This window comes from Lissotriton vulgaris, chromosome 7, assembly GCF_964263255.1.
Source record: "Lissotriton vulgaris chromosome 7, aLisVul1.2, whole genome shotgun sequence".
Taxonomy (NCBI): domain Eukaryota; kingdom Metazoa; phylum Chordata; class Amphibia; order Caudata; family Salamandridae; genus Lissotriton; species Lissotriton vulgaris.
The window spans coordinates 527063777-527081042 of NC_141695.1; positions in this window are offsets into that span (position 1 = coordinate 527063777).

The window sequence follows — 17266 nt, forward strand, 5'->3', positions numbered from 1 at the left end:
TGATGTTTGTCATGCATCAGTGAAAGCAGGTCCTGGTGGCTGTGGGTTTGTGGGTTCGTGAGAAGATGAGTTGAGTTTCATCAACGTAGGAAATTATATTTGCTACAAAATAATTTATATATGAATACAACACAGACTACTGATAAATTGTTGTTGATTGTATTCATTTCGGATTAGGACAAGGCCTTCTATTTGGGACAAACATTTGCTTGCATATGCCACAATATGCCTTTGAGCATCTGGGTGTCCACTGTGCTGTGCAAGGATTGCTCCTAACCCAACTGGCCTAGCATCAACGGCAACCTCTGTATAAAACTTTGGATCAAAGTATGCCATTTCAGTGGTGTTCTCTATAGCCTATTTGATTTTCTTAAATCATTGCTCACATTCATGTGACCAATGCAATGAAACATTTTTTTTGTTGTCTCTCAACGGAGCACTCACTGTGGCAAAGTCTTGTATGTATGTGGAACAGTAACTTGCCAAGCCTGACTAAACTGGGTGAACTGTCACTAAAAGTGCCACAGCGTACAGAACTTAGCCTTAGAAATAGCTCTGAGCAGGCGGAAATTGAGGATTACACCCTATTGGATATTGCTAAACAAATGGAAAGGAATGAAGAACTGATGACACAGCTGAAAAAGACAGGCCCCATGGAGATGGATCCGGAACAGTCTGCGGTTTTAATAGCCGGTCAACCACATATGCCTGCTCTGTATAGTAGTACACCCAATAGTTCATCCCATGCTCATTTATTAGAACTTTCTGCTGAAAGGTTATCAGGAGTATTACTGGATAAGGGGATAGAGAACATTATGAACTAATTTGAGAATGCGTGGATGGAGGGAACCTTGGAGATTTTTTACACACTAGAGAGAATTCTCGCCTCAATTTTATCTTTGCTAGAAATAAAGCACAGTAAATACTGATCATATATTGGAAGTCCTCTCGCCCATACTAATAGGGGTCCAAGAGCTCCATCAGATCAAGCAAGCCATAAAGAATTCGGTAAAGGTTCCTGAAGTACCCAGTCATTTATGTCGATATGTAACAGGGTGCCAAAAAGTGGTACTAAATTTGTGGAAGGGGAAACAAAAGAAATGAATGAGGGCTCTAAAAGTGTCTTGCTTAGAGGTAGTCCAATTGTAAGTTTATCCTCAGTTAAACTCCCTGAGAGTGCATAGCGTACCAGCCAAGGAGGAAAATGAAATTTAAAAGTATCCCCAGTCACTCCCCCATTACGAGTCCACCCTATTTTTAAAAAAAGTAACCCAAAGAACCACTGATCCTTTTAACCTGCGCACCTGTGCGCCCGCGCACCTGTTGAATCTGAGCACGCGGTAACCTCTTTGAGGCGCGCTCACCACCAGAGGCTAGAATTCATGTTAATCGCAGCGCCCTGTAGAAGCATGATGGGCGCTGCGATTAACATGAATACTTGAAGAAAAGCAGACAATCTGCCCCCCTCTGGACTCCATCAAGAAAGGGCAGGCAGCAAGCTTAAAAGCACAATGTGTGCTTTCACAATCATTAACATACATTAGTGATTGTGAAAGCACATGTCATGCTGTTAAGCTTTCTTCCTGCCTTTTCTTCACAGAGCGCAGCAGTTTCTGTGCCTTTTTGAAAGTCTTTATGTTAAATGCAGCCCCTTGCGTAAGCATGTAGGGAGCTGCAATTAACAAGAAAAGTTTCAAAAAGGCATGCAATCTGCCGCAGTTCATTAACAAAAGGCAGACAGCAAGCCTAACAGCACAAGTGTGCTTTCACAATCACTAATATGTATTAGTGATTGTGAAAGCACATGTGGTGCAGTTGTGCTTGCTGCCTGCCTTTTCTAAACAGAGCGCAGCAGTTTCTGTGCCTTTTTGAAAGTCTTTATGTTAAATGCAGCCCCTTGCGTAAGCATGTAGGGAGCTGCAATTAACAAGAAAACTTTCAAAAAGGCATGCAATCTGCCGCAGTTCATTAACAAAAGGCAGGCAGCAAGCCTAACAGCACAAGTGTGCTTTCACAATCACTAATATATATTAGTGATTGTGAAAGCACATGTGGTGCAGTTGTGCTTGCTGCCTGCCTTTTCTAAACAGAGCGCTGCTGTTTGTGTGCCTTTTTGAAAGTTTTTATGTTAAATGCAGCCCCTTGTGTAAGCATGTAGGGAGCTGCAATTAACAAGAAAACGTTCAAAAAGGCACGCAATTTGCCTCGCTCTATTAACAAAAGGCAGGCAGAAGGCCTAACAGCACAATTGTGCTTTCACAATCACAAATATGTATTGGTGATTGTGAAAGCACACGTGGTGCAGTTGTGCTTGCTGCCTGCTTTTTCTTAACAGAGCGCTGCACTTTGTGTGCCTTTTTGAAAGTTTTTATGTTAAATGCAGCCCAAGCATAAGCAAGTCGGGAGCTGCAAATTAACATGAACACTCTCAAAAAGGCACACTAGATGCTGCACACTATTAACAAAAGGCACGAAACAGGACGTTTGCTTTAACAATCTCTAATATATATTAGGGATTGTGACGTGCTGTTAGGTTTGCTGTGTGCCTTTTCTAGATAGGGCGACCAGAATTTTAAAGCCAAAAACGGGACATTTCACTCAAACAGAAAATGGACTACACATGGCTGCCAAGGTATCAGATTGCTATGTGTAACATTTTCAAAATGTCAGTGCAATCAAGGCACAAGTCCTAAAAAAAGAAGTGGGGGACTAACCTAGGGCCCGATTAGGATGTCGGACGGACCAGCGTCCGTCCGTCACCCCCGAGGTGGAGGGACCGTCCGCAGGGGCCGCCACCCAAGCGGTCACATCCCCTATATTTAACATTGCAGTGGATACTGCTTCAAGCAGCACCCGCCGCAAGGTTAAATGTGCATGTTTTCCTTTGCATGCACGAAGCGGCAGGCACCGCGTGGTGCCTGCCGCGTGGTGCCTGCCGCTTCGTGCATGTAACCCCCCAAAACCCCTGGGGGCCCGCAACGGGACCCCATACTCAAACTCCACATGCTTTTCTGCGGTGGCTTTTCCGCCGTGGAAAAGCATGTGCAGATTTGTTTCTGGGGGGCCCTTGTGGGCCCCCAGGGTGTTGGGGTTTGGGGGGTGCACATGGGGGGTACCTATGGTACCCCCCTGCATTTACATGCACAAAGCGGCAGGCACCAAGTGGTGCCTGCTGCTTTGTGCATGTAAATGCAAAGTATGCATTCTGAACCTTGTGGCGGGTGCTGCTTCAAGGTTAAAGATACGGGATGTGACCGCCAGGGTGGCGGTCACATCCTAATTGGTATGGAGGGACCGGCGCTGCCCCTGCGGACGGTCTCTCCACCTTGGGGGTGGCGGACGGACGCAGGTCCGTCCGCCATCCTAATAGCCCTCAAGGTTTGAGCTTGTTGCAGATGAAAAGCAGACAACATGCAGGTGCTGCTGAAAGTGTCCCACTATTTGAAATTATACCAGGACGAGTTCAGAACATTATTTAGTAGGGCTCAAATTCTTGGCAGAGTGGACCGCATTCACCCTATGGAAAAAGTGGGTGGACGCCATCCACCCACGTATACCCCTGACTCGTGCTCAGAGTGCAATTAGGAGTGACATTTCAACGGCTTTGAGTGACACTTTCTCGAGAGCAAATTCAGCCTTATTCTACCCAGTAAACTAGAACCCCATTCCCAATATGAACAAACCTGCCCCACACAGTCCATTCAAACACCACACAGCCATTAGAGCTAACTCCATTCATATCCACAGGAACCAACCTGCTCCTTCGATGTCAATCTTAACCACATTCACATCTGCAGTGTTCAGCTCACCTGTGCTGAGCAAGATTCAGGCCAGGTTGAGATGGGGTTAGGGGTAATTGGTGTTGCTTTGCTGATTATTGCAGGAGAGAGGCCGGGCCTGGCCTTTCAGGACTGGCCTCAGATTGTATCTTCGTTATGAGCATTTAACAAAAGTAATAGCAAGGTACACATTGTTACATTAATAGACTTTTAATGGAGAATATGCTTTTGAATACTGTATCCTTTTTATGTTTGTTGTAAGTTGCAAACCTGTCTTAAGACCCTTCATGTGGTGCTGTATGTGTAGAAATACACTGTCTTTTCATTTTATTAAGCAAATGTTTGATGATATTTGCACTGATATTTGTCGCTGCACTCACACACACGGTTGGGTTCTTGGCGCACATAGCCTTGGTTGCAGCGCACAGAGACCTTATACTGCTGCACACAGAAGAAAAATATTAGAGGGATCTTTGCAAACAACCCAAGCCTACAGTTAATTGAAGAATTAGTAAATACTTCAGATATTGTACCCTTAGGGGAGGCCCCAGTATTTGAATGAAAGTAATATCAGAATTGGTTGAAGGGGTGAGAAGCAGAACAGGATTCGACATGTTCCTAAATGGATACAGAAAAAATTGTGGTTCCCTCCAGTAAGCGAGAAGGTAAATAGTATAAAATCTCCTCCAAGTAGAAAGGACACAGGGACTTTGGGGCAACTCATATTGAATACGTGTCAAAAGACTGGGCAAGATAATGATAACCAGTCGATCTGTTCGAATCTGGTGCCGACTCACCAACAGTGCCAAGAGGGCCAGGAAGAAAGTGGGATAAATCATGAGATAAGTAGGGACCCCATATCAGGAAATATACCGGAAAACTTAAGTGACCCTGTAATAGTTCAATATTCAGCTACCAGAGGTGCCCCTTTCCATCCCCGCAGACGGGATACTTTCCCAGCACGGTTTGATTCCAGCCAGGGGACAGTTGGGGTGGGGGACTTGTTCACAGTTTTTAACAGCAATAGGGTCAAGTTCGAGAGAGACTCGGTCTTAGGGCAGCCAGGTAATAGGCCAATAAGGATTACAGGGCCAGGAGTCGGACAGATGAGCAGAACCTTGACTTTTGTCTCTCTGTTTGAAACTGAACCAATGGTATTTAATAGAAGTGCCCTCCTATAGTTGTTAAGAGAAATAAAGGACTTGTGTCCAATAACAAGTAAAGATATTGAGACAGTCTATTTAGACTGGAGGAGCACTCCCCCAAGTACTAGAGTTACATTCTCGTCAGGGGTAATTTCAACACTGGTTATAGCTAATGCAGACTGCTTTAGAAAAAGAGGTATAGATGTGATCCCTAGTGTACCCCCTTGCAGAGTCCAATCAGAAAGCTTAAGAACGATTCATCAGATGCAAGGGTATGGGTTCTCTAAAAATAGGGGTGCAAACATTCCCATAAACCTTAAAGACATTGAAATAGCAGTAGGGAGAAGCCTAGGAAATCGAGAAATTAACATTTTAGCACCTGAAGCCCGAAGGCCTAGTAGTCCCAATCTGGAGGATGAGGTAGCAAAGTGGAGCTGGGTAGCAGGTACCTTGAATCGGTCAAACATATCTACCACAAAGCCCAAAGTGCGGGGTTAGCCAATTGGGAAACATCCTATCCTGGAATATTGCCGGGTAGGAAAAACGAGTGGTAAGCTTAAATCACTATAAGAATTTGCCTCCAGGAAATGTGGATGGGGGAGGAGTTACAGTTTGAGAATTTTTATGTGTACTGTTGTACAGCAAAAAAAATCTGTAAAAGGGCATGCAAGTGAAGGTTTAGCTATTTTACTTAGCTGTGACATAAGATGGGATCCGAGGATCTATAAGCACCCCTCAAAATGCTGTATCGGAGTAAAGTTGAGGATTGGTGAAGAGAACCTGGGGCAAGCAATTTCTCTTTTATTGGTAAATGTGTATATTACCCCAGGGAAAGGGTCAAACATATAGGTCGACTCTATCTGTACTTTTGTGCAAAGGTTAAGTAACAATGAAGAATGCTCACATATAATGATGGTGGGGGATTTTAACGCTAAATTATCCAATAGTGCAGTTATGTCTTTTTCTAACCCGGAACTGGAGGAGGTATGGGCCTTCTCAGATTCTGTACTGCCAGTCCATCTAGGGTCAGATAAACGAGGCAGAGTACTTTTGAAAAACTTTAGAAGTTTAGACCTTGTAACGTTAAACTGTAGATTTCCAGAGGACTCCCCCGCTGCTTATACCTTCCGCGGTGTATATGGTCACTCCTTAATTGATTATATGGCAGTATCTCTTCAACTATTTAATGTATGTACACAATTTAAGGTGTCTGCCACAATTTTAGCTGTAAAAAGGACATAGAAATTTAGAAGCCTGAACTTTAGAATCAGAGGGTTGAAAAGGTCTCTTATAATCATAATAATGGGCGTACTTGCTGGTAAAATAATTTGCTTCCAAATTTTAAGAGGGTTTTTGAAAATACCGCCTTTATTTCCAGCCAAGAAGGTTTGAGAGAGTCTTGGCTGCAATTAGAACTTTTGGAAGAAAGAAGCAAGTCATTAATTTTATTCCATTAGGAAATGGGAAATTAAAAAACTGAATCGGGAAATTAATGGTTTAAATAGAGACCAATGTAGGGAGCCCACGATACAAAGGCAGAGAGAAATAGGTAGACTGAAACAGGTACGGAAAAGGAAAATAACATTGGATTGTAGGAGGGCTGAAGACGCAAAATGGGTTAGACTTTGAGAGGTGGCTCTTTCTGGGGGCACTAGGAAGTATTGGGTACTGATAGCAAAATGTTGTGATGGGAGAGAGAAGTCAAAATCTATTTTAACCCCAGAAGCGGTATGGTCCATGTAGTTTTATGCTTCAAATCTTGCATCTGGACAGAACCAAGAGGTTAGCATTACCCCAACTGCGGAGAGCGATTATGGTGCACCATCATGCATGGAGATTGAGGGTTACATTAAAGGGGCAAGATATTCCAGCACAATGGGCCCAGATAATATACCAGTAGCCATAATAAATCAGGATTGTGAAAGTGGGCAACATTTCTGCATCCGTTGTTCGTCCATTGTTATATCCATGGTGATATTCCACAATGCTGGAAGGGAAGTATACTAGTTCCACTATATAAAAAGGGTCCCAAAAATTCCCCTGCCAGTTTTAGGCAGATTTCTCTCCTGGATGCAACCGGGAAACTGTTTGAAAAGAGTATTCTCTCTCATCTTCAAGAGTGGGCATTTGGAAATAATTTTATCCCTTTGGAACAAACATGATTTCATAAGCACACTGGTTAATATCATCATTCTGCAAACTTTAACTGAAAAATATCCAGTAAGTCGGGGTGTGCCGTTATATTCGGCTTTTATAGATTTCTCCACAGCATTCCACAGGGTAGATCGGAGGAAGCTGTGGAGGAAATTGGTCACCATGGGGATACCAGGGAATCTTTTACGATTAATAATTGCTCTCCACTCTTCCACTTGGACTCAGGTTTTATTGAGGGGAACACAAGGCCTCTCCAGGAAAATAGTAACCAACAATGGGTTGAAGCAGGGGTGCCTTTTGGCCCCTTTACTTTTTTCCATTGAAATTAGGAAACTTAGAGCTGAGCTGTCTGCTATATGCAGATGATGCCATAATAATGGATTTAACGCCAATTGGACTCCTAAGACAACTTGCTGAGCTAATTAGACACACAGAAAAGTATTTTTTTTAAATAAATATTTTAAAGAGTAAAGTCATGATTTTTAGGTATCAAGGATGTAAGGTCGGAAGAAACGTGAATTGGTTCTTGGGAAAAGAGAAATTGGAAGAAGTAAAATTGTATCCATATTTGGGAAAAATATTTACAAATAGGTGCTCAGCAAATAAACATATGGACCATTGCAAAGGCAAAGCAATTTCACAAGCCTTTGCAATTAACCATCTGTACACACACTTTGGGAAAAGACATTTCTCACACATTATAACGGTCTATAAAATAAAGATCCACAAGAATGGGACAAATTCGAGAAAGTGGAAAGGCAAATGTGGTGGCAAATATGCAATTTGAATCGTGCGGCACCTATTGCAGCAGTTAGGCTCGAATTTGGTCTACATTCCACTTATGTGCTATCAATGGCCGCCAGCTTAAGATGGTGCAATGCATTGTTAAATAGCTCTGAGAACCTGCTACGGGTAGCACTGTACAGAGAAATATTTGTAAATATGAAAGAAAAAAGTGCTATTTTAGGAATAATTTAAAAGCATTAACAATGTTTGGTTTAGATAAGGATGGGGCGGTGGTTCTTTGCAAAAGGGCTTTGAAAACTATAATTAAGAAAACAATCTACGGGGTTTCTCGAGAAAGAGATATTAAAATGTGCTCAGAGAATAGAAACACTGATTGTATTGTGGGGAGCAGTATTGTTAAAAAAACCCAACCTTATGTTTTATGGAATCTTTAACATGGATTGTGCAGGGTGATTCTGCTTCTGAGATTGAATTTACTCCCCCTAAGAATTGTAACAGGAGCTTGGGAGGGTAGTCCTAAACACGAAAGGTACTGTCATTTATGTAATTCCTGTATACAAGACCCGAATCATGTTTTATTTGTTTGTCTCGCATTACAATCAACACAGCGTAGATATTTAAGAAATTGTTTTTTAAAGTATAATATTACCACAGCAGAAGAGGCCCGAAATTGTCTGCTGTCCCCCCATCTGAACTCATGTGTTTTAATTTATTTTGCTTTTTAAACAATTTTTAAATATATATTAATGTTGTAAGGATCTTCTTAATATGTATGCACTGAGCATTTTCACTTTCTTGACCCTTCAGTCTTTAAGGCCGATTTACTGTTTACAATCAAGCATGTGCACTCTTACAAATTTTTTCTGCTGTTAGTTACTCATCTCTAGGATCTCAAGCACTTTACTAAATTTGTTTTGCTGCTAAACCATCATGTACTTCAAAATGTTTTTAATATGTATGCACTGAGCACTTGCACTTTCTTGACCCTTCGGTCTTTAAGGCCGATTTACTATGTTTGAAATCAAGCATGTGCACTATTATAAACTTTTTCTGCTGCTAGTTACTTATTCTCAAGGATCTCAAGTACCTTACTAAATCCTTGTTTTACTGCTAAAGTATTGTGTACTTCACGCTAAAAAAGGCAAGTCTATAGCATTGAACTACTTTGCACTGTCAATATGCTGCTGGTTATAGAGTACAGATTAGTGAATAGAGACATTATATTTTATTACATGGTCATTTTGTTCATTATCTAGTACTGTATAGCGAATTTTAAACATCTGAATGTTTTATGATAGTATTAGATTATAAGCCCGTATAAGTCGATAAGAATTCATGTATGGCAATCCGACTACTCATGCTTCCTGGCTGCTACTGATTTGCTCATCTGTGTTTTAGATGAAATGACAAGATGAATTTAGATTGGCAATTTCTGGGAATGTAATGTGTTTTTAAGATGTATTTTTATGTGGAATTCTTCGGAATTCCAAATTATAATGAATAAAAATTGCCAGATAATGAACGTACCATGGAAACATCTTGCGGGGGATTGTCAGATGACAATGCTTGCACTTTAGCTGGATCAGATGTCATACCCCCATCGGCAAAGATATGGCTAAAGAATTTAATTTATGTCTTAAGGAACTCATATTTCTCATGATTTAAAGTTAGCCTGCATCAGCAAGTAAACAACACACTTGTGTGAAAGCTCCTTCTGCGCAACTCTGAAGACCAATATATCATCATTATAAAAGCATTTATGACAGGCTGTATGATACTTTGAGTGACATCTTGAAAAAGGTCTGCAGTTGATAACACACCAAAACGTAGTCTCTTATATTAGAACAGACCCTATGTGTAGAAAAGGTGATAGGGTACCTGCAATTCTCCTAGAGTTCTAACTGATGATATCCTTTGTTCAAATTAAGGTGAGAGAAGACCTTCGCACCATTCAATTGTGTGATCATGTCGACAGTCTGCAGATCTGGATGTCGTCCTCTTTCAATTGCCTTGTTAGCTTGACACATATCACCACAGTTGCATATAGCTCCTTTTTCCGGCACTAACACTATGGTAGAAACCCATGATGATGGACCAGTAGAAAGCCAAATTATATCATGTTCTCAACAGATTTTGTAAAGGAAATGCAATGTGTCTGTCTTTTAGCAACAGGACTAATTAATATGCAATTGTACTTTCATAGTCTTAAGTTTTCCTAACTCATGAAACAACAAAGGGAACTGACTTACTATTTTACGATGAGCATTCATGCTGTAGTTCATGAATATCAGTCCCATATCAGCAGCTGTGCTAAAACTTACTAAACAGGCACTTGATGCAGTACATTGAAGCACGTGAATGGGTGCTTGTACTTTTGTCTCCTTGTGTTTCTTCGTTGCTACAAATGAACCTTGACTTTCTAATGGCATTGCTGCAGCCCATGTACACATTCGTTTTCAACTGCATCAGGCCAGGCAATGGAGACAGATCATTGTACTTCGCCTCAGGCATAATGTTTATCGATGCACCACTATCATAATAAAAGATATTGAGCAACTGTTTACTTTTAGTGTAATGCTATGATTATGTTTGAATGACTTTGATGCTTTTTCTATTCAGCTTTTCTTTGACTTGCATTTTTCTTCACCACCAGCTAGTCCGACATGTGCATGATTTTCTGAGGTAAACATTGACATCGCACAACCATCATCCTCGCTTTCACTGAATATTGATACTGAAGAACTTTTGACAAAGATTTAGATGACGATCAACTTCGTTTGGTGTCGCTTTGCCTCAACTGGTGTTGCCACTTAGCCTTATTGGCGTGCATAGAATGCCACTTCTGGAACGTTCGAGCAGCCGTTTTGTCTTCTTGCCATGACACTCTTACTGTTTCCTTCCCCTTGCAAACCGTCACCAAATGGTTCCCCTTTCCACAGCTTCTGCATATTTGTCCAATGGCGGGACATTTACCTTCGTGTGGAAACGAAAAGCCACACCTGAAGCACAGCTTTTCCTGCAGAGACATCAGTTTGTGCATTCAACCTTGTGTTTTGGCTTACTTTTGATGTTCAAGACTGATTCACTCTGGGCACCTCTGGCCTCCATGTTTGCAGCTTGTCAATCAGCACACTTTTTAGCTCTGGAAGCTATGAGAACTCGCTCCAGACTAAAATTTTCTCTCAGCATTTGTCATCTGAATCAATCTGGCAGACATCCGTCAAATAACTCTGAGGCATATAGCATCCTCATCATTGAATTAAATGACCTAACAGTGTTTGATGAGCATATCCAGTATCTCAACAAATTCATCAATTGTTTCACCGTCTTTCCGCCGTTCTAAACTAAAAATGTATCGTTCGTAATCAACATTCGGCATTGGATTAAATTTGAGGTTCAAGGTATTTTTGATTTGAAAGTATGTAACTTCATCAGCTTGCGGCATTTTCTTTATGACTACTTTTACACCTTCACTGGTGGAAAGGTGGGATTTTCACTCTAGAGTCAGAATAATATTTCTAGAATCCCGCCACAGGTCGACCAGACCTTTTTACCTATCATAGAGTGTAGAAGGCAATCTATCTTAACATCATAATGTCAAGTTGAACTATTCCCATTGCTTTCCCCGAAGAACCACTGACAAAAAGTCAAGTTTAAAGATTTATTATAAAGCCAAAAGCAGTTGTGTATATAAATACCTCAGTAACAGATTCAAAAGATAAACAGGCACTAATACAAACATAATCCTATGGAAGAGTCTCAATTGACTAAGAAACAATACAAGTATCAATTCCAAAACCACTAGACTAGCAAGAATTGCTATAATCTGGGTTTTGGTAGGCATCGGAAAAAGAAATAAACCCAGGTTAATCTGTCCCTACACTATACTAAGTGGCATCCCTACTTAACAAATTCCCTCCTAACAAAGGTGTCAGCCGTGGTGACTTCCAAAGAAGCACACTCACTTTGTTAGGACTTGGTCTAAGAACCCATCTCGCATAGCATGGATCTCTGCCTACCCAGCATCTTTCTTCGCCCTCATGCGCATCTGCTCTGATCTCCTACGGGGTGCTGTCCCTAATTCAAACCCCACAATATGGGCGACACACCCTCAGGTACGCCCCTCTCAGAAGTATTAACTTTCAAAAACTCCATTACGACATCTTCATCTTTGTTCGTTGAAAAACGTGCTTGGGTCCCAGAGTCTTCTCCTCTTGAAGTTGCTTTCCTAAATTCCGCAGCCACTCCTCCATGTCTGGGACTACCATCCTAACGCTCATACACAATGGGCCCTTCTCTACTATCTCTAGTTAACCTTACACCTGCAAAGGAACGCACATAAATCGATTCACAGTTCCATGCTACTTGCAATTAATTTTCTAAAGCAACCTTCTAAGAAAGACATTTCCATGATTTAATGTGAAGTGAAACATTCTCGGTTCGCCCTTCACAGTCTTTCTCCCCACCTTGGCCTCTGCACGTTTCGGGATATCGCATTCCAACATTGGCAAACGTTTTCCCGTTTATTAGGCCTTCCTCATTATAGCAAAAAGAATACATTTTCTAACTTAAACACTTCTATGTCGTTATATGAATACAATAGTGAATTTCTAATAAAGCATTTTAATACATACATGGAGTGGGTAAATACTTCTTTGCAGAAGACATTTCTAGATTAACTTGGCATTTATATTCAAATCACTCTACGTTACTCTATGTAAATTTTAGCATAGCTCTACATCACATTTAAACATGTTACAGTCCTCTATACGTGTGGGTGCTGATTATACATGAATATGGTACACTCCTACAATTTCTAACTAAATTTTGCGCTCTCTCAGTCCCCCCTTTGATGACCTGTGTCATCACCACCAACCCAACATTCCTTAAGGTCGGGACCGAGCTACACAGCACTTGTCGCAAGGTTCCCTCGCCTGAGCATCTCTAATGCCCTTAGACTTCGATATTGATTGTCCTGCAAGTACTCCATTCTCTGCTCTTGTGCTCTCATCGACCTTGTCAGCCTATTTGATCTATACCATTTGTAAAATCTCAACAAACCCCACAATCCGATCACGCATGCCACTATGATGATAAGGGGTTTCAGTATGTACCTAAGGAAACTCCTTCCCAGGCTTGCAAACCAGTTTCCAACACTTCCAAATCCTTTACCAACTTTCTCCCATGCATTCTCTTGCGTCAAATCCTCAATTTCGTAATGAATTGCAGTAATGTTACGTATATATTTCTTCAGATCCTTGGAATTATCTGGAATATACGTGCAACATTCCAGAACCTTTAAAAGTTTACAGACTCCGCCTTTTTTCGCCAGAAGGACGTCCAGAGCAAGACGGTTCTGCAAAACCATTGTCCTTATCGACAACATCTCACCCTCAATCAACACCAGCGACTTAGCTGTACTCATTGATAATTCATCCACCACAGTTGCCAATCGCCGTATCTTTACGTCATTCAAGATCACTCCCAACATTGGTATTGCAGCTCCAAACACATCCGCCACTATTGCACCAGCACTCTCTCCTCGCTTCACCCTCGTCAAGTGTCCACCCTCCACCAGGTCAAAGTCCTCGGTGTGGTATATCTTAGGAAAAATAATCGCCAGGTAACAAGTCCCATACCACTTATCCGGCAACCTCACATAAGCATTTTTCCCACAGACAAAATACACTGTAGGGATCACTTGTACCACACTCTTCAGGAAATCCTTGGTGTAATATTCTAATGTGAAGGTGTCTGACCCACATACACATTTTCATAATACGTCTTTGGTCTGTGAAGGCATAACTTCCCTTTCTGTACCTCGTCCAATGCTATCTGACCATAGCTTCCCCTTGTCTTGTGCAACTTCTCCTCATCCGTCCAATCTACTTTACCTTGGCCTGACGCCTGCAACTGCTTCTGTTTCTGATACCTATCCTCTACCTGTTCTATGAACTTCTTCTCTACCTCTGCCAATGAACAGGTCAAATTGTGTCGGTGTGCATATGAGGTGTCTATTTCTCGGGTTGGGATGAAAAAGTATCTAAGCCTATCTTCTGACTTATAATAGTCCCACTTGTTCAAATGCTTATAATTCGGAACTTCCGGTAGCACAGCATCATAATTCAAAAAGAAATATTCAAAATGATTTCGCCCACAAAATATGCTAAGCAGCAAACTACATGAAATTCCATACATCAATGGCAGGTGATGGTATCTAATACCCTCGTCTACTGAAGCCGGCAACTGCATACACACATAACAATCTTTTGCATCCATCGCATCAATGTACTCATACAACAACTTGGCATACGCATTCTTTCCAAAGTTTCCTTTAGACAAATCTGCATGTAATCTACGGCTTTCTTCTGCTAGCAAAGCTTGCTCGGCTCCTATGTTTACCTCTTTCTGGCTAGGAGTGGTAGGTGTAGGTGTTCCCTCAACCTTCGCTTCCTGCTCTTGTGGTGCTAAATAAGAAACTAAAACTACTAGGATTATAAAGAATATCACTACCCCTATAAGTGTGCCTATAATACATTTTGCCCTACGAGTTGGGTTCCCAGCCTCCATGGTCTCAGACAGTGTGATTCGTTTCTAGCAGCAACACTCCAAGTCTCTTCCTTGGCTTTATGAATTTTTTTTTCCTCGAACCACACCTAGAAGCAGGGATCCCCTTTCAATTCTTCATTTCCATTTGCATTCAGGCGACCCTGACCCTTCTCCGTCCTCTAAGGCATGTCCCTAAATTTCTTCTTCTTCCACTCGGCTCTAAGTAAATTTAACAGCTATTTACAAAGTCTTTACTGATCAATGATGAGATTTTCTCCAACTGCACGCAGCACGTAATCCAAAAGTTCCATGTGAAGGACTATTGATTCATAAGCAGGTATTTCAGGCCAAATGTAGGAAAAACCAGTCTATTCAGGATCAAGTCATTTATCTTGCTTAGGAAAGGGGGATTAGGAATCGTGATTGTCGGTATACCTTCGATTTCCAGTCCAGGTACCAACAGTATCACTTTCAACTTAATATTGGGGGTCGTATCGGTCACAAGCACCGACCTCACCCTCCCAGATCTCAGTACACCTGGCATTTGTCAAAGGGTAGGTCCACTCCGGAGTAGCGTATCTTCGACAAGGTACTCTCACCCTCCTTGATCTCCTCGGACCCTTTTCCTCTGACTCTTTGTTTTCCCCTTCCGGTTCTATTTCTTCAGATACAGGTGCAAGATCTCTTTCAGAAGTCAGCCTCACATTAAGCCATTTCCGCCTTTCAGGCCAACTTGCCTCTGTGCTGTTCACTCCTCTGTTTCTCGTCGGCACAACCTGCTCATCTCTGCCTTCAGCTCTATCAGGGTTGAGATCACCTTCACAGCAGCTTCCCCCTTCGGAGGCGGATTCTGTGTCACTGTCGTTGTGATCTCTCTCAGCTCGGTCAGATGAGTTACCAGCCTCTTCAGACACCCCCACAGCTTGACTTGTCCCCTCTAGTGGATCTTCCTCCACAGCTGGATTTCCTTCAACGAGAGGAGCTGTTTCTTCCAGGGGTGCTGGGACTCTTCGGGTGTGGGAAGCATGTATCCAGTTCGGCAATCCACCACACTTTACGGCAGTGTTCGTCACCAGGATAACCTGAAACGGGCCTCGCCAGCGGACGTCCAAGCAGCTCTTCCTCACGTGCTTCCGCACCAGAACCCAGTCACCTGGACAAAGGTCGTGACAAAGGTCTCGAGAAGCCGGGATTTCAGCGGTCTGCACCTGAAGAGACACAGAATGGATGATGTCAGATAGTCCCTTGCAGTAGTCAAGAATCAGATCATCTGTGATATTTAGCAAGGCTGCTGAAGGGACGGACGGCAATCTCATAGCTCTTCCCATCAGCACCTCATGAGGTGAAAGTCCTGTCCTCCTGTCTGGTGTACTACGCATGCTCATTAACACCAACGGTAAAGCATCTGGCCATTTCAGGGATGTGGATGAACACACTTTCGCCATTCGAGTTTTGAGAGTTCCTTTTATTTGCTCTACTATGCCAGAAGCCTCTGGTCGATAGCTACAATGCAGTCTCTGGTCAATGTTCAGTTCAGAGCAGAGCATCTTCACAACTTCGCTGTTAAAATGTGTCCCGCTGTCCGATTCCAAAGAGGTCGGGACTCCGAACCTAGGCACTAACTCCTTCAACAATAATTTTGCTACGGTGAGTGTATCGCACCTACGAGTTGGGTATGCCTCAACCCATCTGGAAAACACACATACAATCACCAAGACATATCTGAGGCGGTTACACTTCGGCATCTCAATGAAATCCAGTTGCATTCGGTTAAAAAGGCCCTCCAGACCTCCCAACGTGACTAAACGTGACTGGTGTCCTTTTCCCAACATTCATTTGCTGACACGTAACACATCTCTGACACACCGCTTCTGCAGCTGTTCTAAACTTGGGATTGTACCAAGTCTGCCTAAACACTCGTATCATTGCATCTCTTCCCAAATGCACAGGACCATGTATCTGTCGAGCCATCGGGCTCACTAGTTCATTTGGCAACACAGCTCTCCCGTCAGTTGAAATCCACAAGTCCAGATCCCCTTTGATACAACCAGAGGTCACCCACACTCTTTTCTCAAAATCTGACGCTTGTTCTTGCATCTTCCTCAATTCATCCCAAGTATCTGCCACTTCAAGTATCATGTTTAGCTCGGTCCCGCTATGGATCCCTTCAATAACTTGGTCAGTAAATGACTAAGCTTGTTCAGCATAATAGCGTGCAACTTCATCAGCATAACGATTACCCAGGGACACAAAATCAGCACCTTTGCTATGTGCTGTACATTTCACCACAGCAATTTCTGCTGGGCTCTGTAACGCCTCCAGCAGTAACCTGACAAATTCTCCATTCCTGATAGGGGAACCTGACGATGTCATGTAACCCCTTTGAGACCACAACTGACCGAAGTCATGAACCACGCCAAACCCATATCGGCTGTCAGTGTATATGGTGACTCAAATTTTGTTGGCTGCCAAACAGGCACGTGTCAACGCAACTATCTCAGCCACCTGAGCAGAGTGTACTCCGTCTAGACAGGCAGCTTCGATTATCCCATGAATCGCACAAACAGCAAAAGCCGCCCTTAACTGTCCAGCACTGTCTCTTATGCATGAGCCATCTACAAAGAGAATTTCATCAGGGTCTTCCAATGGCTCATCGACAATGTCCGGTCTGGGTTTGGTGCACAGTTCGGTCACCTCAAGGCAGTTGTGGTCTTCACAATCATCCTCTAAGACATTTGGCAATGGCATCAATGTAGCAGGATTCAAAACCGAGCACCTCTTAAGGGTCACATTCTCCGCGGCAAGTATGACTTGCTCGTAGCGTGTGAGCCTATTGTTGGTCAGGTGCTGCGTTTTGGTCCTGGTCATTAACAGTTCTACTGAATGTGGAAC